The sequence below is a fragment of the Corvus cornix genome, chromosome 11 (genome assembly GCF_000738735.6).
Source record: "Corvus cornix cornix isolate S_Up_H32 chromosome 11, ASM73873v5, whole genome shotgun sequence".
Taxonomy (NCBI): domain Eukaryota; kingdom Metazoa; phylum Chordata; class Aves; order Passeriformes; family Corvidae; genus Corvus; species Corvus cornix.
The window spans coordinates 14,827,868-14,853,552 of record NC_046341.1 but is presented as its reverse complement, the minus strand read 5'-3'; the positions used below and the strand labels follow the sequence as shown (position 1 = coordinate 14,853,552).

At 39.7% G+C, this 25,685-nt stretch overlaps 1 long non-coding RNA gene across 1 annotated transcript in view; it reads right to left on the bottom strand.

Moving 5' to 3' along the window:
* LOC109144249 overlaps positions 1 to 25,685 on the bottom strand; it is a 43,478-nt gene that overhangs the window by 3,416 nt on the left and 14,377 nt on the right. Inside the window, exons 2-3 of the long non-coding RNA XR_002044889.2 lie at positions 5,971 to 6,145; positions 4,882 to 4,995 (exon numbers count right to left, since the gene is read on the bottom strand). This is a non-coding gene — a long non-coding RNA (uncharacterized LOC109144249). The remainder of the gene's footprint in view (positions 1 to 4,881; positions 4,996 to 5,970; positions 6,146 to 25,685) is intronic.

Below are 25,685 nucleotides of genomic sequence, written 5' to 3'. Positions count from 1 at the left end.
GGTGCCTTTTATCAGGATTTCCTTTCATATTGCTCTCTAAGCAATGACTTTGTAAGGAGATTAACTGCATTATATGCCACACATTAAACAAACCCACATGTATACAACACAGCTTTTAAGAGATTTCTCTTTTCCCCAGGATGGCCCTTCCTATCTTAGAAGGCCTTGGTTTTTAGCACCCTCTCCCTCAAGCACTGGTCCACTACCACCACCACCAGAGAGGAGTTCAAGATATACCCAGTATCCATCAACACTGCCAATTAATCAGGTGGAGATAGCTTTATTATTCTTATTTCATGGGGAAATTGCTGATCAGCTCTACTTGTTATCCGAGATAAAGGCAAAAGGAAAAAATGTGGAGACTTACAATAAAGACAAGGCATACATTTTCCAACAAAGGCATCTTCAAAAGAGAATTCCTTCAAAAAGTTCATTTAATTTTTTTCCTTAATACTTGTTCTTTTTCTAAAAGCTATTCTCTCACTACAGTTTACAAAACCCAACTAAACAAAACCTGACAAAAACAAACAACAATCTTCCCGAGTGCCGTGCAATCCACAGCAACATAACTGACAACTTTTTATTCATTCAGTGACATGAATTGTGGCCACCATAGATGTTTTCCAAGGGACTATCTAGTTCCTGTAAGCATCATCTTTCAGGAGACTGCTCAGAGTAGCAATTTGTTTCTGAAATGGATCCCAAATACTCAGGGAGTTGGAACATGGGTGGACTCTTCCTTCCCACAGACCTGCCTGGTACCAGGCAGTGACACCCAACAAGAGAACCTGGGTGGGTGAAGAGCCAGCTCTTCATCGTCAGGTTCCAGGCTGCTTGCTTTGCTTTCCAACGACTTGGCTGGTTCTTCATATCGGATTGTTCCATTTCATGTTTCCTGCTCACATACATATAGCACTGTCATCTCCCCAAACCCACAGATCAGAGATGCTGGAGGGGCTGTCTCCCCCTGCCAGGCCCTCCTGCCTTCCCTTGCCTCCTTGCAAGACTGTGGAATGTTCATTCTCTCAGCTTCTTTTGCTGTCTACCACATCTCTTCCATCACCTGTAGTGCTTTTCCTGGTTTCTATTGCTCTTTGCCACATTCTTTTCCTTTACTTTCTGTCCACACCCCGGCATCCCTGAAAGTTTTGATTTTTCAATTCTCCACCTACCAAAGCTACTCAAACAGAACACTGGAGAATGACTGACCTTGACATACAGGTCTAAGAAAAAAAAGATTTTTTTAATTACTATATTATTACCAACAATAATACTGAATCAGTTAATGGAAAACAGATCAAATATGCTTCTCTTTTTGTAGGGGCTGAAAAAATTAAAATGCATTATGTAATTGTCCATACTTTTTCTGGGAAAACAAGAAACCTACATTCAACAACTTCATGTTCAGCTGTTTCTCCAGCTGGAAAGATGGGGAAAAAAAAATTAGAATATCCATTCATTCTCTGAAGAGGAAGCAACCAGTCTTTACACAACACAAATTAGTTTATCTAGAATTAATATTTTATATTTAACCCAGAAGCTGATCTAAGATCTTGGCTTCATCCAGATGAAAGGCTGGCTGCTTGTATATTGGTGAGGCAATCCTACTTAAGTAAAACTAGAATTGTGTAGATGGAAACTACTTCTATAGCAGCAAAATTAAGGGAAATAAAAAAATTGAAAAGTCTGAAAGCAGTCATCAGCCAAACCTTTCTTCAAATGGACACTTTCCAGGTACCAAAATGATGAAAAGGCACCATATATGCAGCCTAAAGAGTTATTGAGGTGAGGCTGTACAGTGTTCTTATAACCAGAAATATCAAGTTTCCTTCCCCTAGTGTACCCCTCTGGGCTTTAGGCACACAAATAATGGAATAATTGCACCTGGCAAGAGAGCAATGAAATGAAAATGTCCCTAAGTTACTAAAGTAACACACACACCTGTAGTAAGAGATTGATTTGCCTTCCAACAGGAACTATCCTACAATCTCTATGATCCACAGACTCTCAGAAACAAAATGATGTTCACTCCTTACAAAACAGTATTTCAGAGTGTACCATTTGCCCTCTCAGAGGGGCAGGAATGGGATGCTCATCCAGTAGCAGAGATCACATATCTCCAGCAAGGAGAAGCACGGCAAAGCCCCTCATTATTCAAACACCCACATGATGCTGGGGACACCAGGAGCAAGGAGTCACCTCAGCCAGGACCAGCTGCAGAGGCAGTGATGGAGCCTGTGAGCTCCTGCTTGCCCTTTCCAGCACCAGGGTAGGATTCTGCCTCTTCCTCAGCAGTCCCACACACAGAGCAAGCACCACTGCAGGTGACTTCGCCACTTGGCTTTGCTCTTCTCACACTCACACACTCAGGTGTGCCTGCACACATGCTGACACAGGGGCACATATTTCTGATCCTTTCATTTGTTGCAACACTGCATCCATGGTAAATATATCCATCCTGCTGCAGTAAATCATCGTTTTACAATGGATATATACCTATATTATTACTGTAATGCTGATGTACTGAACCATTAGTATAAAAAAGCAAGCAGGTGATAAAAATGATGCAAAGACTCCCATAAAGTAAGAAACAAAACCCAAACTACTGTAGCAAACATTAGCACTGAGATAAGTAAATTAGCGATTATTCTGGAGATAAATTAGTGGGTAGATAGGAGTAGGTAAAGTATATGTGGCTGCTTGTATCTTTTCCAGTTGGGAGCTGTGAGCTGTGTCTCCTAGAATCTATGTAGCGTCAGTGCAATAATATGGATGGATATTTAAGACTAGGCTATGACCATGACTCTGAGGCAATTGCCTTCCATAGAAGTCAGCACACCAGCAAATTTCATCCTTATTAACTTCGCTGCTTTTATACATCACACTAATTAAAAACCCTACCATAAAAGTTGCTCTCAGACACTTTGCATAGAGTAAATATGCTGTGGGAATCCAGTGTAACTGCAAATTTGCCTCTAAGTAGAAAACAGTCAGTGACCCTGAAGAGATCAATTTTTAGGCTGCAATACAAGGTATCCATGGAACGGAAAGATTAACTCTTCTCAGCATTTGGAAGTATTTCAAGACTCCCAGTGAAACCAAATCTTCAGAGAAAACATACATTCTGAGTGGCTTTGGAATCCACACCTAATATATAGAGAAACCTTCAAAGCAGGTCATTTATTTGACATAATTGTGCTAACATCCCTTTAAGCTGTGCAAACCAGAAAGATCATTTCAAAATATTAACTTATTTCTTGCTATCAACAACAATGCAATTAATTCCCCTCAATAAAGATTGTTTTTGCAAAAGAGCAATAAGGTGCCTCTGCAGGGGGCATCATTATCATTAAATAATCACACCCCAGGAGACGCGAGGCACTGCGCAGCACCATGTACATTTTAGCACTCCGGAGTATGATTAGTTTGCGTTAACCACACCCCAGAACAGCTAATTGGGAAAAGACTATAAACTGAGGAGATTTCTGGATTCCTTTTATTTCTGGAACTGACAGGGAAACCAGGAAGTTTTAACCAGTCGTGTGGAAAAGGTGGCCAGGTGTGACCTAGCAAGGCACTGTCTCTCTATGGCTGTCACCGGAGCCCATAACACCAGCCTGCTGTGGCAATGCACATCAATATCTCCATCCTCAAAAAATCACATGAGCCAACCCCCTCTGTGTAACAAGAGGTTAGGTTAGGACTTTGGGATGGGGTGTTTTCTTACAAAAACCAAACCAGGCCCAGCTGTTCTGCACAGATAGAATCATGGAATCATTAAAATTGGAAAAGACCTCCAAGATCAAGTCCAACATTCAACTGAAGACCACGGTATCAGGAAGTGCCAAGTCTACTCACTTTTTGAACACTTTCACGGATGCTGATTCCACCACTATTTATATATATGCAGGAAAACAGGCACATATTATTTTAATAGAATGGCCACTTCTTATCTGCTGGATTTTTTATATCATTTTGGACAGTCTGCTGTGATATTTGGCAAATCTTTGGAAATACATGGGATTTTTTTTAAGTACATACTTCCAGAACATAGATAATTGCTTTGCATGGTGCTGGCTGGAGTCCTGAGGACTCAGTTGTTGGGTTGGTTTTTTTTTTTCAAACCAGTGGTCTTTACCACAGAATGTACCCTGGCAATTAGATACCCCTGCTACACATGGAAGCTATGACGATTATACTCTAGATTAGTCAATTTTCCCTTGCTGAAAAGAACACGTAAGAAAATTGTGAAAGAATCATCTCACAATTTGGATGTGAATAAAGCAGAAACCACCTCATCATTCTGGAGATGAAATTCAAGCCTGCTTTGACAGCCTCAGGCATGACTTCAAAGGCAACCACACGGGCACAGGATCAGCACTGTGAATCTAGAACCACGTACAAGGGTAAAGAAGCTCAGTGACTATCCCAGAGCGGGCCAAGCCTCGCTGCTGTGGACCTAGCAGCCCTTTTCTGGGATATTGCAGGCCTCTCCTTAGTTTCGAAAATATAAGGGAAGGGGGAATGCAGAAGAATAGTAACTCCTCAAGGAATGATGGGGACACCATAGAGATGGCCCCTGCGAGTGTGGAGGGCACACACCCAGGACAAGGCCACATGGCCTGGAACAAAGAAGATCCCACAGCCACCTGAAGACTGTGAGAAACTATGGCCACGGGGAGTCCCTACTATACACAAGCCCTCTGGAGGTAGGGTATGACCCCTAGACCTGTGTGGAGGAGATTAGTGAGCAGCATTTGTTGCTTGTATTCTTAGCATGGGCTATCTCCATATTCAGTGCTGTTACCCATTTCTTGCCAAAAACTGAAAGAGACTGAAAATTTTCTGCAACACCTTTAGGTTAGATGCACCAAGCCTTACCAAACAGCCCTCCTTCCTCCTCAGGAGCCAAGAATTTTGCTGGTGTGGGAGTGTCATTAAAGCTGTATTAGCAACGCTTCTCCCATTTATGGGTGAGACCAAGTTGAACAAAGGCTTTTCAAGAGAATAAAACAAAAATGAGAATTAGAGATACAGTAATTCAAATGAAACAAACAATACCACATGCATGAGCAAGCAATATACTTATTGTTAACACAGGTTATTTTATAATCAATATTTAAAGTATTTTATCAGGAGCGTAACTGATACTTCATGACTATGTATGTGCAGCCAGTAAGGTATAGATTTATAAATATGAGGGTTATCATAGCTTCAGTGTAGCAAGGCATAGCCGTTTTAAAATTGAAATTCTCAGATTTTATCTTTCCACAGGATAATGTAACTTTACAATTACTTAGCTCATAAAGAACTAATTTCATTCAGCTTCCAATAAATACTTTCAAAATAGGAGTCTATAGCAAGATTTCTTGAGTGGTCGAATCATGAACAATAACCATCATAAAGACTTTGAAGGAAAGTCTTGATAATGAGATTAATACCTGCAGGCTTCCCTCACAAAGATTTAGTTTTATAAGCAATTAATAATAACCTCCTTTTTCTATTTTTTTATATTACAAAGAAAATAAGTTATTGATTTCAACTGCAAAAATAACTATTTGCATAACACTGTTGATTGTATGTTCTACTAGCACAATCAGGATTAATTGAAGCAAAATATTTTATTATTTTTAAATGGGTAAAGATTTTATATATATTAGCATTTGAATCTGATTAGAACAGTCTGTTTACCAGCACTATTAGGAGCACAGCTCCTATTACCATATTCAATCCACACTATGGCATAAAGCTTTCCTGTTGACACCTCTGTACAGACTTGTGGGCAGACCTTTGAAAGCATTCCTAAATTTTAAATATGACGAGTACTAGCAACTATTGCTCAGCTCTTCTTATATTCTAGATATGATGTTCTTAATCAAATATTGTGAGTGAAAACAGCAGGCAGTCAGTAATCTATGGGAATTTTGCCACTGATTTCCATTTTATCCACCTGATAAACCCCGTTCTTACCTCCATGTTTGAATGTGGGAGGAAGCTCACCCCGCAGAAGGGCAGCCAGAGCATCTAAGTGCAGTCTATGTAAATTGCTGATGGAGGAAGAGCCTCTGCCTTTAGGTAGTGCTTCTGCTCTGGGGAGGGAAGTGTCAGATGCCACAAGTTTGACAACCTGGATAAAACCTTTGACCTGCAACAGGGCAAAGCCAAAACACTGTGATGAAATAATGTAATTCCCACCATACTTCAACTTTCTCAATTGGGCATATTTCTAAACAGATCACATTTACTATGAAACCACATCTAAACTTTATTTCACATTCAAATTGCATGCATGGTTACCTTTTTTTGTGCTTTTCTGCGAGTACAATGGTTTCAAATGTAAAACTGAGGCAACCCAGTGATAGCCCTTTTAAGTCGATGAACTAGCCATGCAATATACTCTCTCATTTAAAAATTTATATTCATACTCAGGTTCTCTGTCTGAGTAAATACCAAATTCTTTCTGGTTCCCAGACTGAAAGACCTTTTTCTGTAGCTTATTTTTAAAATTAATTCATCATGAACCAAATGACTGACATCACACTGAGCGGGAGCTTTGGTAGCATCTTTTCTCATCTGATGCTTCCCTCCAGCCACCAGCAGCCAGACAGCACGTGTGCTTTGCTGGGCCAGGTGTCTGCGAGAAATAAAAGGCATCCTCTGCTTGAAACAGCAGCACTGGATTGCTGTAGCTGGAAAAAGGGGGAATTCTACTACATTAGATATAAAAATGGATCACTTCATGTCCATGGTAAGAACTTACCTTATGATCCCGCACTCAGTCACCATCAGAACATCAGAGCTTGTTTTTTGTCTAGCTGGGTTATGCACAAATTTTGGACTGTCACCAATTCAGGAGAGGGATCTCATCTGATCTGTTTTCTCATGTTTGCTTTCCCTGAACAACTCCCAGCTGAGATAGATGCAATCAGAGACTTAACAAGAGAATTTTCAAATCTTCCCTCAGCAATTAGCATAAAAATTTTTAAAAAGAGTAGAAAAGAGAACCTTGGGGAGGGGCAAGAGGAAGTGTCAAGAATCATGGACATTAGGTTTTAAAGATGAGTACTGTCTAGGACCATTTTTTTCCCCAGTATTTGACTGGCTCCACTTGCTAGTAGGAAAAAGAGTTTTAAAATCAAACAAGTATAGCAGGTTCTTGAATTTCAGCTGGTTTGAAATTTTTAAATCTCTGATAGTCTGACTAGTCATCCAACATGAATAGAAACAAAATAAAATGACATGGGACCAGTCCACAGGCAGATTAACTATAGGCACAGAAAGCACAGAGAGAAAAATGCAGCAAGAAATTAAAGGAAAATTCTAAATATCTAATAAATCTGAGAACTTCATAAACATTTTACACAGAAGAAAGAAACAAAATATGGCAACTAAATTATGCATTCAGAATCGTATGCTTAACTGGGATACTTCACACTTGGATTTTGGTGAATGCCGCTTTTAATTCCATTGCAGATGTTCGTATTCATAACACGACTATGCCCAAATTTAGCCAATATCAAACTGCTTTTATATGTATACTACAAATATCAAATGCCTGCAAAAGAGGCAAGAATTTAAAAGTAGAGAACATAAACTGGACTGTGAAAGAGGAAAAGGAGAATAGATGAAAATCATTTTTAGAAACATCAGTCCTTGGAAAAATCACTATTAGCAAATTATCAGTTGCTTCTTCAAATAATAAGACTTTTAATCAATATGCAAAAAAATAATCAATTCCATCTCTCATTTTTTTATCCTTCTTTCTTTTGCTCTCATATTTTATGTACAGTAACTCACATTTCTCAGCCCACTGTGTAGCTATGAACTGAAATCAAATATTCAGACAGTAAATGAAGCTGCAGTTTGTATTTATAATGCTCCTATAACTATGTATATATATATTATACAATCTCAATCTCTGTTAAAAAAAGCAGTTCAATAGAAAGAGATCATTTTATTAAAAAATCATGAATGCAACTGCACTCATTCAACCTTAGAAATGCTTTGATGGCTTTTCAGCGCTGCAATATATTTAGATGGGAATATGTCATTAATATAAACAGCAGAATAGAAACTATTAAACTAACACAATTTAAAACTGAGCAAACCTGAGTATTTGATTAAAGTTTTTGTGCATTCTATACACTTGAACAGGTAACATAGAAGCATAATATTTTTGTTGATTTTTAATTTGTTAGAAGTATTACAATTGAAAAGCTAAATTTTCCAGTAGTTTGTATTTAGAAATTAGAAATCTGGTCCTGTAGGAACTTTTTTAGTCTTATTTTCCAGGCTATACTCTGAATTTCAAGCGAAGTTTAAGACAGAAAGCAGTAATGATGCACATTATAGGGACCATCTCCTTTGTTACAAGGCAACACTAAATGTGCTGACTTTGAGCCAGTGTACATTTGGTAACTTTCAGTGATAAGGACAAAATCCAATTCCATATATACTTAATGCATAAAGAATTTTTCAGAAGATTTGCAAATAAAACACTATGGTTAGAAAGGTCATCCATTAATATGTAGTCAAGCCTTTAATGGATGTGTTTATTTTTCTAGACTGAATAATTAGCTGAGCATTTCTTCCCCCAGAATAACATTGTATTGCATAAATGCAGAGAATTGCTTACTAAAAACAGTTTAAATTACACCTTGCACGCAGTACATGCAACAACTGTGCTCCTCTCTCTAGGATATTAGGGGTAAATTTTTAAAGCAGTCCACAGAACATAATCTTGTTATTTCCTAACTGGATTTGTGTGCTTAAGACTCACACACTGCTTTGAAAAATTACCCCTTCAGAAGATTGACCTGGGCAAGGAACGGGAGTTTTAAACCTGGATTGAAGCAGAAGTTGTAACCCAGCTTGGCAGCAAAGGCTGGCTTAGCAAAACGACTTGCTGTAGTCATACTACTGTTTGAATGGCCAAATTAAAGAAACTAATTCTTATTCTAATCACATCCAGTGGAATTCTGATATGCTGACACCCAAAATTATGGCTCTGTCATTAGAAAGAGAATGAGTGGGAATGTTTTGAAATTTTTTCTGTAAATTATGAAATAGACAGGAGCCTAAATGACAAGATATGACACTTTTGTTTTTTGATTATACAGTTAAAAGTTTTAGTACTCAGCTTCATTTCAAGGGTGAATCACATCAGAATGGATCTAATCCAAATGAAATACCTTTAAGATTCTTACTTCTTCAACTATAAGAGATCTATCATGTCTCCTGCATGAAGCCTCATTTTCGTGTTAGAACAGATGGGCAAAATTGTCATTAACAGAAACTGACAACTCTAAAACTGAAATATAGATTTAGAAAGAAATCTAATGAATTAAATCAATGTTATTGCAATGAAAGCCAAAGAAATTAATAGTGATTCGTAAAGTTACCCTCTATTTTAACCTCAGTATATTTTAGTCAGTGTGATTTTACATTCACAATACCTTTTCAGACTCATTGTTAATGTCTTACTGTGTAATACACTCTTGTCTTAATATATCATCCACTCTTAGGAGAGTAGGACTTTGGGCTCCATTCAACCAGACCAGCCTGCAAGATGCTGAGAAACATGGCAAATCCAAATTTGGTTGCATTTTCCCCTGTCCTGCAGCACAGAGGCAGTGGCACTAGAAGACTTTCATGCACTTCTAGAGCAGACTCCTATGGTTACACATTTCTAATCAAAATTATTTACAAGGATGGATGTGCTCACTTCAAATAAAACTCACTTCAAATAAACACTCAGCTTTTCTAAAAGCTCCTTTAAAGCATATGTGTCATTTATTTCCAGCCCTTTAGCTCCAAAATAAAATATTTTCCAGCTAATATCTCTTTCTAGATTTGTGGGGGTGGGTTTTTTTCATTTGCATAGTACTACAACAATTAAGATTTTTGATATACCACATATAAAGCCCTGAACAAGGACAAGTACCTTCACATTGTCCAAGGACACTTTGTTGTGAAACTATGGAAGCTAGAAGGCAATATATCAGATGGTTAGAAATTAATTATCAGAGTCAAAAGACTCATCCCAAGTTGCAATGGGAGCAGAAGCAACACACCCAAAAGCCCTCCCAGGCTAAACAGCTGCAAACTCTGCTAGTCAGAACTGCTCTCACCCTGCCCATGCTCACAGAGCTGCACGAGTCTTGGCTTAGACAACTTTCTACAAGATAACTGTTTCCCATTTAGCCCTTTTTCTTTCTCAGATAGAAGGGTTTCTTTCCATAATCTGCAAGGAAAGAAAAAGCAAAATTCCATACAACCCCTTTTGTATGTACAGGTAGGCAGCTGCATGGAGCCTCCATTCCTGGAGCCTTCTTCCCTGAGAAGCCATCTGCACACAGTCCTGAGTAACATGGTCTCGGGGACCCCACCTGAGCAAGGAGGTTGCACTAGATGACCTCCAGTGGTCCCTGCCAACCTTACCTGTTCTGTGATTTAATAGCACCAGTGTTTATTCATATTGTAAGGATAGAAGTAAAAAAAGCAAAACAAACTGCACAGCTGAAATACCAGAAATGGTGCTAAAAGCTCACACCCATCAGCCTGATGGAGAATGCAACAAGAGAAATGAGGCTTGTGACACTGGTGATACTAAACTTGATTTAAGAAAAAGAAAAGTAGTGTGCTTGGTTTCTTTGTCAGTACCAGGAAGGTTTCAGAAAGGGAAGAAATGCAATATTGGAGCTGAATCCTTTAAAGCCAAAGATCTGCCATTTTCAGCTGTATTTCAAACCACAATGTCATAAAACTGTAGCTTTGAATATCATGTTTCAGCAACTGTTTATAATGTCATGCAAGACCAATAACATATTTGATTGTAAAAAGTATTTGTTCAATTGTCTATTTTAACAAATAAAATCTTGACGCAGTATTTCCTACTAACAGGTTTATATCACTTCCTGGTCCTTACTTTCTTAGCATCTCTTGACTTTTTATAAACCCAGCAGTTTTCTTGCATCTTGCTTTCACCTTCTTTTGTAGTGGGTAAAGGCAAGGAGAAGTCCAAAGGGGTGTGCAGACTGCAGCACATTGGTCAGCATGGAGATGACAACAGGCAGGGTGAGAACTCTCCTCACCTCACCCTGTGATCACTGAGTCAGCAACAGGCAGAATATTTCATCTCAGTTCCTATCAAGACCCTTAAAGAGTCTCAAATTCATGATACTGGGTCGGGAATTTGCTTACAGACATAGGCTTCGGACCTCATCCAACATGACTGAAGAGTCATCAGCTGACTGACAACTCACTCACCATACACGCATGCAAAGCAGCAAACACACATCAACCACTTTGAAAAATAAGGTCTGTGGAAGAGAAAAAAATCAGAAAATTATTTCAGAAGCTCAGAGACTTAATAATGAAGGCAGTGTTCAAAAGATACTTAAAGAGCATTACAGACAGAGTAAGGGTTTAAAGCACTATTTTTAGTAATGTTCAATAAAACATGCATCTGCTATATGTTTTTGATTTCATGAGGAAGCTCTTTCTTCGTGACACTACGGCGGGCTTGTCAAACTTCAGTCTAGTACAAACCATTTGATTGAAAAGTGCGACAGAGACACAAACAGGATACCACCTCCACAAACCTCTTTTTGTTTCCAAAAATTTCCATTTGGATTCAGAGGCTGATGATCAAGCCAAATAAAAATACAGTGTGCCACTGAAATGAAGATGTTTTATTAAGAGCAATCTCTTGCCAGCAATATCCGTTATTCTCCCTACGTGCAGCAAACTCGTCCATACATTTTTTAAATGCAACTAACCTTATTTTATTAAGCAGATCAATCTAGAGTGGAAAGTGTGATTTTAATTGCAGGTTTGTGTGTAGCATAAGATTTGGCTGGGAATTCACCACACACTTTCCTGGGGGGCTAACCCCTCCAGACCCCGCCACGCTGCCCGAGTTTCCCTGCGCTGGCGGAGCACCACAGGCAGGTTTTAGGTATTCAGCACACCCTTCACCTTGCCTTGCTCATGCATTTGCTCCCCCGATTTACATGCATTACACCCGTGGTGCCGTGCCAGCCCTGAGCCCTTCCTCGGCTGCCCAGCCTGGCACTGGCCCCATTGGTCCTGGGGGCTCCCATGGTGGGTGGGGACACCCCGAGACCCCCACAGCAGGGAGGGAGAGCCAGAAAGGGGCACTGGATCTTTGCAGCCGTGTGCCACAGCCTCTGCCTCCCCCAAAATGGACGCGAGGCAGTGATCTATTTTACTCCATATGATTAGTGCCAGACTAACTGTTCAAAGGAAAGCCAACACTACTTCGCTAATTTAGTCACATACAATATTAGATCTTTGATATATGCCTTATGTACAGCCTGCATTACCTTCTACAGACAAATACAAAAACATGGTCAACATTTGCAGTAAAATTATCATAGAAATGCCATCTGAAACCTTATTTCCTTTTACAATGTGCATTTCACAAATAACTTGTATTAAAATTATGTTTTACAGGGCAGAAATAGAAAACAAATACTCCTAGTAATTTAAACAGGCATTTGCATAACATGACTAAAAACATGTTAGAAAAAAGAGTTCTGCAGCTGGAAGAATGAGGTAAAAATACAGATACAGTGATTTTAACACTGAATGTAAAAATGCCTTTTAGCTGCCATAATTAGTGAATTAAAGTGTACTTTCATCAAAACCATTCTAACTAAGATTACTATTATTGTTCTCACACACTGCTTCCTGCTTGTTCAATAGCACAATATTAGTAACAGGTAAATCACAGATTTCCAGAAAATCTCTTCACTGAAGCATCACCCCAAAATATTACCTTGTTCAAGCCCCCACCTTGCAAAAGCCACTTCCTCTCATGACAAATTGTTATTTACAAAGCCACACTCTTGCTCAAAGTGTTTTAATATTAATTATGCCTTTTGTTTAAAAACTGGATTACCCTGTGACACTGGGGAGTTTACAGGAGCACACGGAGCAGAGTGATGCCAAACCCAGCAGCTTTGGGGACTGGGAGTGCTGTGTGTGGGTGCCAGCCAGATGCTGCTCTTGGTGACAGGGAGGAAGGTGTCATTCATGACTGGGTGAAATTATAAGTAATTAGGGAAATATTTTCTACAAGAATAAAAGAGGAAATTGAGGCAGATGCATGGTGGCTGCAAGGGCAATCAGGAGCAAGTCCCACTGGAGGAGGGAAGGAAAGAGGCAATGGTGACTCCTGGGAGCTGAAATAAGATTATCAACGGACTTCAGACTGGCCACATCAGATCCCACCTTAGGCGAAATTGGATTAGGTATTTTAAGCCTTCTGGTACAAAATTCTTCTATGGAGAACTACTCTGATGGTCTGTAGGAACTTGTAGTTCTCATTTAAAAAAATTGTGCTATTCTCTACAACACAGAGATTCTTAAATATTTAAAAGCCTCCTCCATTGGTTGTTCATCAGATTGATTACGATGCATATTTCAGCAGTTTTTTTCTAAAAATGCTCATCAGAGGATCAAGAAACGAGGTGTTCTGTGTGCTCTACATTGATTCACACTATTTCATTTTAATTCCAAAATACTGAATTCAGAAAACTGCCAAGAAAACAAAGCAGGAAATGTTTGTGTTTTGCTGTATGTTGCATATGCTCTATGGTAACCAAGAACACAAAAGAAATAGATGATGTTGCATTTCTCAGCCTATCATTCACTAGCAAGCAAGCAGAGGAATAAAAACCAGAAGCACTGTAACTTTCCTCAGAGTACCTGCATATTTTTTCTTCTAACTTGGTAGAGAACAGAAATCTGCCAAGCTTCGTATGCTACTTACCTTGTTGGAGCTCTCTCATTCAAATTAAATTTAAGAATAATTTCACCTCCAAAAGAATAAAGCCATGCATATGTCCTGAAAATTAGCATCAAACTAGCCCAGTTTAAATACCTTTGTGAAGGCCTTGGGTTAAAGAGGGTGGTGTCCCTTTACCTCTACCTTTGTGAGAAAACTTCAGAACCAAACAATCTTGTTTAGCTTGTGCTTTCAAGGATACAGGTCAAATGTATCTTACCACCACATAAATCTGACATTCATATCCCCTTTGAGGCGCTGGATTCCTGCTGCGTTACTTTCCCCCCTAAATCACCTTCACAAAACATGGTAACAATAGTTAAATGCATTTATTAGTGATATCTTGGTGATTTAGGGACAAAGAAATGTATTCCTGACACTGCATATTGTCAAATACAACGTCATCAAAACCAAGCATTACCCCTCAACCCAGAAACTGGCTTTAAGATACAGAGAGCTGGGATGAAACTCATTACAAAATTACAAAAGGGCTTCCTTATCCTTCCTTCCACCCAAAGTAAACCTTTATGCAGGAATAGCCTTCTAGGGATCTTCCATCCCACCCCTCCATGTTTGAAAATAGATATCATTGCACCATAGTGGTTCTAATTTTGTTTTTACTCTAACTGAAGAGCATGGAACAAAAGCAGGTTTATTTCATTCCATTAATATTAAAGGTGGGTAGGCGATGGTGCCTTTTTTGTGTTATCAGCAGTCTCAACACTAACCAACAACACTTACATTCGAGGCTACGCTACAAAAACATTCAAGCTGATTTCTGTTCACTGACACCACTGCAGTTCTTTCAATGATGAAATCTACTGTGTGAAGAGCACCTTTTTTTCCACTATTTTAGCCCATTAGAGGTGACAGTACTTTTAGCGGGCTCCAGCACAGGTGCTTTGGTAATAAAGATTTTTCTAGCAAACATAGCTGTTAACATGTACTACTGACAAAAACATTCAGAAAGAGTCAATTCTCAGTCAAAGAAGAATAATTTAAACTGAAAAGCAAAAGGTAAGCACCCTAGACAAGGTATTTTCTTGCCTCCCCAGTACATTTTAAGGACAGGTAAAGGCTATTCAGCAGAAGAAATACTTCAGAAACAAAAAAACCATGGCCTCAAAAGTAGCCCCAGGAAGAAAAAATTAGCTTTCCAGTGCTGTATGTCAGTTTTATGCCCCTCATCTAAGCAGTTCAAATGAACTTGCACTCAAATGTTATTAGACACTGGTGCCATGGCATTTATATTTCCAAGTATGCAAGGGACACGTGCACACGAGCAGAAGCACCAGGTCTACAGGGCACCATTATATTCCTGTTTATTTCCCCAGTTACAGCAGGCTACAAATGCATGCTATTGATTGTTATTTGTCTCTTTGCAGACATTCAACCTTAAAATTTTTATCTTTCCTTTGTAATTTTTCCTATTTTAATATTCTCTGTCAAGAGTGCTACTAGTCTGATTAGTTCTTAGCTTGCATCCCCTCATTTGAAAGAGTTTCCACCCAAACCTGTTTGGTTCAAAATGTTAGTGACCAAAATTTCACCCTTGAGAAATGAGAAGTGCAGAGACCAATGATAGTGAAGAATTTGGAAGTCCCTCAAGTCCATTTCCAAGAAATAACCATTTGCTGTTTCCACCTCCCAGTCCACAAGAAATTCAGTGGGCAAAGTCAAGGCAAAGACCCCATTCATCTTTCCTTTATGTTTGCAACACCAATTGCAGCTCTGAATTGATAAACTGTTATTGATGTTAGAGATCAATGAGATTAAGCATGTGCTTAACTTTAATCACATAAATAAGTCCATTTCTGAATCTGGGCAGCATTATCCATCACTGGGAAGAACTAAGCTCTTTCTGGATAATTAACACTTCATTTGCTTTGCCATGGTCAGTGGTCCTCACATGTGGTATGAAGAATTATATATATTAAGAGCCTGGTTCAGAATCTAGAGTCAAGGATATTCTTACCTGACAAAGTTTATCACATCAGGGAACAGTCTGAAATTATTGGCATTGTTCAGTCCTTGCTTTGCTATAGTGATGGAATGCCAGTCTGCAGAGTCAAGAAGAATGAAACCTGGGCAGAGGACCTGAATGAATTACTATTTGTGTAATTAACCAAGCTGTGTGAATCCCACTGCTGGATTCAGTTTTCCTTCTCATTAACATTCTTTTACATTTTCTGTATAAAAGTCTTCGATTGCACACTGAATAGATTTTATTCCTCTCAAAATAAAATATTATAGTTAAAACTGTTGAGTTCCCATCCCAGAATTTAAATCAGGTAGAAATACTCTTGTGTAAAAGATCTGATCATTTTATCAGTTTGGTTTGGTTTTGGGGGTGTTTTATCATAAAGTTAAGCATATTCGACACACTAGGAGAATTCAGTTTAAATTTCTAATTATTCAAATACAGACTAAATGCTGCTTTATTACTTAGTATATCTTCATTAATTATCAGTGTTGAGGATGCATTTTAAGAAGTTCAGGAAGTTTTGAAGGCACTTCTTTTAGTGGCACAAGAAAACTCAAGTTTTTAAGAACATCGTCATGATTAAATAAACATTTCATTTTATGCTTTAATTTTAACTCAGCTGAGTCGACAAGACAGAGTGGTAAAGGAGTCTTCATGGATAAAATTATCCAAGAAGCAAACACAACTGAAAAAAATACAAAACTTGCAAATACTTGTGTTTTCCTCTAATTGCTTAGAAATCAACTGCTACAGGACATAAATATCTGAATTGATTTTCAGTGCTAGACACCACAATTCTGAAAGGGAAAAATGATATTTTTTTTAATTTACAAGCTGCATATAAAATTCGTCACACATTTTGATCCCACTTAAGCAAATACTAATGTTCTTTACTGGGGAACACAACACCCTGTTCACCTCCTGACCCATGGGCCTCTTGGAAAACAAGACTGTGTGATCATTTCAAGAGCTGTGTTTCACTTATGGATTAAAATAAGAGAAAAACGTTGTCACTCACAAGAACAACCATCTTGGTGCAAGCCCCTTGATCACATACTGTTAGCAACATAGCTCTGGATGTTTAAAGGAAATGATCAGTGAGCAGACCACACTCTGGAAATATTTCCACACATTCACATATGGCTGTATCCATGCAAAAACAAAGCTTGGAGTTCTCCCCCTCTGGTCACAAAGATACCTTCTTTATTAGAAATAAATTAACAAAAATGACTTTGCACTGCTGGTGTTGCCAGGAAGCTCTTACAAAACACAAGTATCAAAGAACAAAATCCCCAGCCTCAACAGCGCATGGAGGGTTTGGGAGCACAGCCTTGGTCTGGAGTCAATCACAGCTTTAATGGCCCACATTTGCACCGATTTGCAGTTGGGAAATAGGAGACTTCACCAAGCATATTGCACAAGCAGCTGATCTCCAGCCTGGAGATGTTCTGGGAGCCAGTGAAACAGGACAGTGAAAATGCACTCCAAGTACAGGAGGGGAAGTAAAACAGTAAAATACAGCACAAGCACATTGACTAAAGGTAGGTGCACAGGACTTTGTCAACTGTGTGTCCATGCCAACACGATCTTGCTACGACACATCCGGACACAATCCATCACTCAACGGAATGTGTCTCATGTGCCATGAAGGACAACAGGCAGCAGATAAATCTGGTCTAGTCCATATGGTGAGGAAAAAAGCCTTTTTCCCCAGCCTAAAGATTAACAGCAATTGTCAGAAATCTTAACAGAGGCCAATGTAAAGATAATTTTAAACTTACAGAAATTCCTAAGTGGTTCATCATGCCTTGTCATGAAGTAATAACCACATGAAAAAGCTGGATTTAGTGTTAGACAGTCTATGGGGAAAAAAAAAAAAAGGGAGGGGGAGTATTAAAAAAAAAATGGAAAATAAGAATACACTTAAAGCTGAATTGGCTGGTATTTCTCAGTGGTCTCAACAGCCCAACAGAGCAGTAGCAAAGCCACTACCCAGTGTTAAAAACGACACACAAAGACCAACGCACACAGCCCAGAGGCAAAGCCCAGGAACATGTTCGCATTACCTCCGAGCCGAAGCATTCCATCGGCAGGCTTCAGCCTCCCAGAAAACACACCACAGTGCTCAGCAGCTATTTCTAACCTCTGGTTTTCTTCCTTTTCTCCCTTCTTGCTTCTCCTAGTGTACAGCCAGGGTTTCCAGCAGCCTTCTCCTTCCTCAGTCAGTGCCAGCCTCCAAAACACTTTTCTTCTCACTTTTTTCTCTCTTGTCCTCTTTGTCCTCATTTTATTCTCTTTCCTGGCTTCTCTATTGCAACACAAATGACCTCATATCACCATGATTATACCTATAAAAAAAGGTTGCTTAAAAGCGTGTAAATCACCCATGATATTTAAAGGGTGTCCTTTTAGGATATTGGGGGGGGGGGGGGGCTGGCTTGGAAAGAGAAGGAGCATGGCCCAAGCCAGCAGCTGAGCCACCAGGTAGTGTGGATGGGCTCCTTGGGAACACTAGAGCTGGACACCAAAAGAAGGCAAGAGAGGACCTCACCAGGACTTCCCATGGCCCTGGATCACACCCAGAATGGGCCACAGAACTCATAAGTAAATCAGTAATCCCCCAGAAATGCCCCAAACCACAGCAGCAGTAGCCAAAATTGGGCAGAAGCAGGGCAAGCAGCAAGATCAAACCCCCTCCACACTTTGGTGGGGCATTGCTGGGCTGAACATGGCCATGATTAGTCCCCAGAACTGCATATACACATGTGATGTTTCTGAATATAAATAAATAAATACATATATATAAGAGAGAGATTTACAGTAAGAAAAACACAGCCTGCTACAGAGATTATATGAGCAGAGGAAGCATGCCAAAAGTGGTTGCTGTTTAATTTCAGCATACATACTGCCTCAGGTACAAACAAAAGTCTCAAGAATCCCATTTAAAGCTCTAATCAGGCTCTTCATTCATTTTCTAATTGGTAGAGCATGATGCTACAGCATCCAAATGAAGAATCAGGAAGAGAAGAGATGCAGGTCCAGGCTGTGGTCCACCTGTAACACACTCTCAACACACCACAGACATCTGAGGTAGGACTTCACCCAACCTGAAGCACCACAAAGCATAGAAAGCACCTTACCAGGGAGGCTGAAGACACACAGCCACCCCACAACAGACCAGACAGCAGGCTGTGCTGGCCTCTGGTTTCACACAAAAGCCACGTGACTTCCCCTTTTTTGTATCCCTGCCTTTACCTTTGGGATTGTCTTTAGTACTCAAACTTTTTTTTTTTTTAATTTTATTTTTTTTTTTAAAACACTTCCAGAAGCTCAGTCCAAACACAGCAGTCAGCCATGAACTCATCCTAACTACTCTCCAAAGGAGTAAAGCAGTTTGAATATCCATGATTTACACTGGCTGGCAACACAGTAGCTCAGATAACATCAAAACATCTACTGGGCCACCAGAGTGCTAAAAGAGCTCCTGAAAACAGGGCAAGTTTGTTTAGATCCATTGTGGTATTCCCATTGCATGGGCCACCATTAACCACCTGCCCACCTGGAAACAGGAATCTTGCCTTTTTTTACCTCATTGTTTTCCATCAAGATGCATTTGAAGGGCAGTAATTGGACAAAATCCAACATACTATCAAAGTGACCTTCCTAATAGGTTTCTTATACACCACAGAAATCAGTCCTTTGAAGAGATCCCCCCAATATGTTTCAGTTTGTTGCTTAAAAAATAAAGAATAAATGTTTCTCCCTTTGTTGTTTAAAGAATCACTTCTTTTAATCACTACTGAAAAAATAAACAAGAGATCATTATTTTTCATTCTGTATTTTTAAATGGATTCAGATGAGGAATCAAGAGGAAATCTCATCACTTCTTTGTTCTTATGAAAAATCTCAGGCTGAAAATACCCAGTGCCCTCATGTTATTGTCAAGCCTACCGCCATTAAGAAGGTAGTCTTAAGAGATAAATAGAGCAGTGATGCTTCACCTCCTTGTTCAAATGGGGGTTTCAATAAAGCAATGCTGACTTTTTGCAGAGGAATTATTTTGCTGCCTTTGGGCTTTAGGATACCAGCCATCCAGAGAAATCTTTTGACATCAGGATGAGATCTACTATAGGTAGTATTTAATCCTTTAAGACTAAAGGATTAAGCCAGTTGACCAGGAAGAGAAGTTAGATTTAACACCTGGAAAATTCAAAGCATTTCCAACCTTCTCATTCCAGGGTTACTCTCACAGTCCAGACAAGAACACTTACATGGAGTTTAGCTTCTACATTTAACAGAAAAATAAACCAGTTTATATTGGTCTAAAGCTGAAGACCTAGTACAGGGATGGCATTGAAATACCACAAAATAGACTAACAAACATTTAAAATAAAGGTCCAGACGGTGGAGATCTTTGTAATTCTAGGATGGAGAAATGCATGCCTAAAACCGAGGTCAGATTCATGAAAAAAAATGAGAAAGCATGAAATGGGTGTGCTGGACTTGGCAGCCATGAGCAAAACCTGGGAACAGTTTGCTGTTCCACTGTGAAATAGCAGAGTATCTCTGATTATTCTGCTGCTAACCTAGTTGTGCCCTATGAAATCTGCCTTTCAGATGGCTCATGCTTTTTGCTGGCCTTGTCCACACTCACATCTCAGCCACGAGGACCAGCATCTACAGAGACACCAAGTCCATGAGACCTAGAATGTATGTCAAAAGCAACAGTAAAAAATGGATTCTGAGAGAAGGAAAAGAAAACAACCATTTTTTATTTAGGAAAGAAAGTAATTTTCTACCCCCAGTATGGCTTTGCTGAGTTGATGCTGTGAAGGTGTGGTTAGCCCTTGTTCTGGGCAAATATCATCACCACTGACATCCAAAACATCTTGGCTTCATGTCTGCAGTTCTGGGCAGTCCTCAGATGGGCAAAGTGAGCCACAGCAAAGCACCAGCTCTGTGACACAGCAGCATTATTGATTTAACTGGTTTGTTTATGCCGATGTTTAATTGGCTATGTTAATAGCATTTTAATCTGCATTTCACTTGTATGTGGCTGATAGCGCAACACTGGTGTGGCTGTGGTGACATTTCCTCACCATTGCTGTCTGTCATCAAGCACCAGGCCAGCACTCTGAGACTGACAATACCAAATGCTTTGTTTAATTAGGCATACTTTACACTGTGCTGCATAATTCCCCAGCAATGGTTGATTTTTTTTTATTAAATAGGCAAAACCATGAAAAATCTTTAATCAAATAGCAAAGATTTCAGTCATCTTTTAACACCAGCATTTAGCATTTCTAAACATTCAAATGAAGATTAATGAGAACTGAGAGAAAGGGAAAAAAAAAAAAAACCACACCCAAATGTGCTGGTAAAGTTGGAAAATCCCCTTTAAGGTTTATGCCAAGCAGCATATCACCAGAGCATCAAGCAACATGATTACCCAAGGTATTCATGCTTAGAAATACTCTCTCTCCATCAGAGTTAAGATCACCTCATCTCCAGAAAAACACTCTGTGGGTCTGTCACAAACAAACAGTGGCCCATGAGAGATACTCCCAAGGGATCATGGTCAGCCAGAGACAAGGACATTGTATGTGCCTTTGGGCCACCCATCTCCCAAACACTCTGAAGCCTGAGCAATGAGTAATTCAAACAGAAAATATTAAGACATTAACCAGGACCTCTCCTAAGGATCTGCTCCTGCCCAGGCAATGAACTCAGGTCACAGAGCTTGGAGGGCTCAGTTGTTATTGCTCAGTTCCAGATCTTTAAAGGAGAGAAGTCTGGAACAAAGCAAATGCCCAGCACAGCCCTGGGCAGACCCCTCGGACCATGAACAGCTCTCCTCAGCCTCATGGCCCTGCCATGAGCCAGAGAACTTTTCACTGTCCAAATGCTGGCCACAGTCTGTGACTTCTTGGTCCAAATCTTGGTTGCCTTCCAACCTCATGTTTTGGTCTGACTGCCCTAACCTTCATTTCTCTCCTGCTAAAACTGAGGAAAAACAACTGAGACCATAATCCTGCTTTTGACTCCACTCCTTCAGTCTCCATCCCTCTTTCACAGTTTCTTTTTTCCTCCTATTTCACCTTGCTCTCAGATTAATAACTTAAAACAGAAGTCAAAAAGCAAAAATATTCTAAATTAGTTTGGCATCTGTGCTATTTAACTGAATCAGATGCCCTGTTTAATTACCCCAATACTATTGTACTATTACTTTGGGAAAAAATGGCACAGGAGTGTGCTACAGCTGCTTCCACAGAATGCACTCTATATAATAATCAAGACCAGAAATATTTTATAAATAGGAAAATCTCTGGCCTCTGTATGAATCCCAGCTGGCAGTCGAGCCTTGCATTCAAGCAGTGATGGCCATGCAGGCTCTGAGGGCAGCACAGAGGTGCAGCTGGGCTCTCCCAGCCCTGGGAACAGAGTGGGACCAGGGCAGCAATGTCTGCTGCAGGGAGGGACCATCCCCACTGCCCAGCCTCCCTGAGCAAGAGACAGGGCAGATCTACACCTGAGCCTGATGGTGGAGTCCCCATGCCCACCTTGCCAGACCCTTGGTCTCCACATGAGGCAGGTTTGGAGGGAGCCCTGCCTGCAGCTCCATCAGGCTCTCCACCACCTGCCTCCCTCAGAAGGTAACTTTCACAGCAAACACATCACAGAAAGTGTGAAATGTTCCCCGGACAAGGCTTCCCATAGTGCTTGGAGGTGTCCCCGTGTGCTGAGGCATTGCTGAGGTCAGATTCAGCACAGGAAGGCAGACAAGGTTTTCAAAGGCGAGGTAAAGAGGGGAGACGTACACAAACATACCCACTGTCTTTTTGAGAATCAATGGGGGAAACTAGAAAGAGGGGGAAGATCATGGTGAATATTAAAAAGTGAGACTTTTCCAATTTTCTGTGAAAGGTGAGAAAACAGATGAAGATTTTCAAGAGCAAACGTAACACTCACATACATGCACATACATACCCACCATCACTAGATCCCGGGGAGAAGGCAAGCTGCTGCATTGTGCAGAGATTCAAAATGTAGAAAATCAATTGTAAATCACGAGTTCTGGATTCTTTGAGATGAAGTGTAATCTGATTTACAATGTTACAAAAAGAAATTAAAGTTAATTCCAACATGATTGTGGGTATACCGCAATTTAATACAACCATGCTGTGGCCTTTAAATCTCCACATTGCAATATGCCAACAGTCATTACTTTTTTTAAGTTTCATATTTTATTTTAAACTATAAATTGGAAATATCACATAGCTTGTTATTTACATTTCAGAATTAGGATCTCTGCTTAGAAACACAGTGCTCTATGGTGGAATACGACTATTGTGCAACTACAATACAGTTAGGACAGTTAAAGGCACTCCACTTCACCTCATCATTTTTTCTGCTTAAATATTATGCCACATTCTGATTAATACCAGACCAATAAAATCATCTTAGCAATCTGGTTAGAGTCTTTTGTCTACCCAGATGGCCTGCAATGTTAATGTGTGACAATTTCAACAATGAACTAGGACTGTTTTATGGAACCAACATTTGTTCCACTGCTTTTTCTTCTTAGGCTCAGAATTTTGACACAGATGGTACAAATTACTCAAAAAAACAGAAATGTTCATTTAGAAGGCTTAAATATGTGGTTTTACTCAGGCCATCCGAATCTTTTACATTTACAATTCAGTAAATTTACTAACAACCCTGCTGTAATTAAGGTCTATAAAAATCTTCCCTTCTTTCCCACTTGCTTTTCCCCTTACATATCTACAGCATTTCATTATGCATCCAATTTATTAATATTTATTCCTGTTCTGAAATGTTTTTAATTTTGGAGGATTTACACTGTTCAATCTTGCATCCGATTCTTCATACCTTTCTAATTATGGAAAAGGGGGGAAAAAACCATTTAATCTGTAACCACACCTTAATCCCCCTAGAACCTACACTTTTCTAGGTCTTAGAGTAGAAAACGAAAAGATAAAACTATGTCAGTAGCTTCTGGCCAAACAGCACAGCATCTTCAGTGAAGCAGAAGATTTTGTAATCCTGACTTTCCATACAGATTCTCAGGAAAGAGTAAAATGTCTCTGAGAAATCACAACAGGAAGAAGAAAACAACAGGATTCTTATAAAGTGTTTTGAAGAGAGAAAGAAAGGGAGTAAGAGAAACCCCAGACTAGAGACAGAGGCACTTACAGTTTGACTGAGCCTGTAAAGGCAAGAGGTTATTGTGCAAAACTGCCAGAAGACAAGAGAGTTAATGTAGAGCAACTGCTCTGGAACTTCTGCTGCTATCCCAGGGAAAAGGGAGCTGGCACAGGCTTTCCTTCATCTGTCCGGGCAGGGTAATGTCCTGCAACACCAGAGCACCTCCCCCAGACAAGCCTCCTGCCCATACATCCAGGCAAACCACCACGGGGGCACCCCACAGGGATCTGGCCACACACAGAGGCGCGGAGGAGCATCCCAGAGGCAGAGCCGCTGCTCTGCTCCAAGCGCGGGCACCCACCAGTCCAGGCTCAGGGCACTTCAGCCCAGCAGAGACCATGGTCTGCAAGAGCCCTCGTGCTTCCAGAAAGTGTCTGGGGTTCATGGGAGCTGAAATCATCCAGCGGAGTGCACAGCACCCCTGTGAGTCCCCACAGCAGTTTGCTATCAGCACGTCCTTCCAAAGTGCATCATGGCACCAGGCACAGGAATCTCATGCCATTTCACAGCACTGCAGTTGCTAATGTTTATTTCAGTGCCTTCAGCCAATTTACCTGAACACAGCCTTCCTTTGCCACTTGCTGTATCTGTGTGTGGTTTCAGCATCATTCTGATGTTCTGGTTTCCATCCGACTATGTTTCTAGGATGGCTTGGTTTTATTATTTAAACAAATAATTTAAACAATAAAATCAAATTTAAAAACCAACATAAAACCCCATGGCTGTCCTTTTCAGGCCTTGCAGAAAGTACACTATACGCCTGATGCTCCAATTCATTATGATATTCTATTAGATCTGCCAACAGAAAGTGCATTTTGAGTTTCTAAATGTTGTTTCCATTAGAATCAATCACTCCATGCAATTAAGCCAATAGGCTCTCACCATTTCTGCTGTTATGAGCTAAACCATCCTAAATATATTGACAGCTGTCTCCTGGAAGATGACACAAATTAGGTGGAGGGGGCATAAGCCTAAATGTCACCAGTGATAGGACAACAGTTATTCTTTCAGAAATCCACCTAATTTTCATACCCCATAAGGCATGCTGTAGACTTTCCTTGCATTGGCAGCATGCAGTAATCGATGTTCTGCATATTACAATCAATAACATGCTTAAATGTTTAAGTTTTGCATTCTTTTGCGATAAACATTGATATATTACAAACTATGTAAAACTGTTCATTGGACTTTTTCTTTGCAGCATGTACTGTATCATTCAGCAAATAAGTGAGCTAAATATTGTTTGTTACAAAACAGATGTCACATGAAATTATGCCATATGTGCTATTAAACATTTTTCTTTCTTTTTTTTTTTTTTACAGTGAAAACTAAGATTTAGTTTCAGAAGTGAGTGTATTTGGCTTTTCAAGGACTTGAAGCATGAAAATAACATCTCTAAAATATTTTTAAATCTGCTGTGCATCTTGTAATCCAGTTTCATAGGTGGAATCTGAGTGTTTTAAATGTAGGTACATTTTAAAAAATGAAATATGCTAAATGTATGATTGCATTACTACTTCTCCACAGGTTCTACTAATTTATCATAAAGGAAAATGAGAATTTTCTGGTTTTGCCCCACCACTTAAGTGTTAAGACTTTTATCACATCGGTACCTTTAAATACATGTTCTGTAACTCAAAAATTAATATACAATTTTCAGTG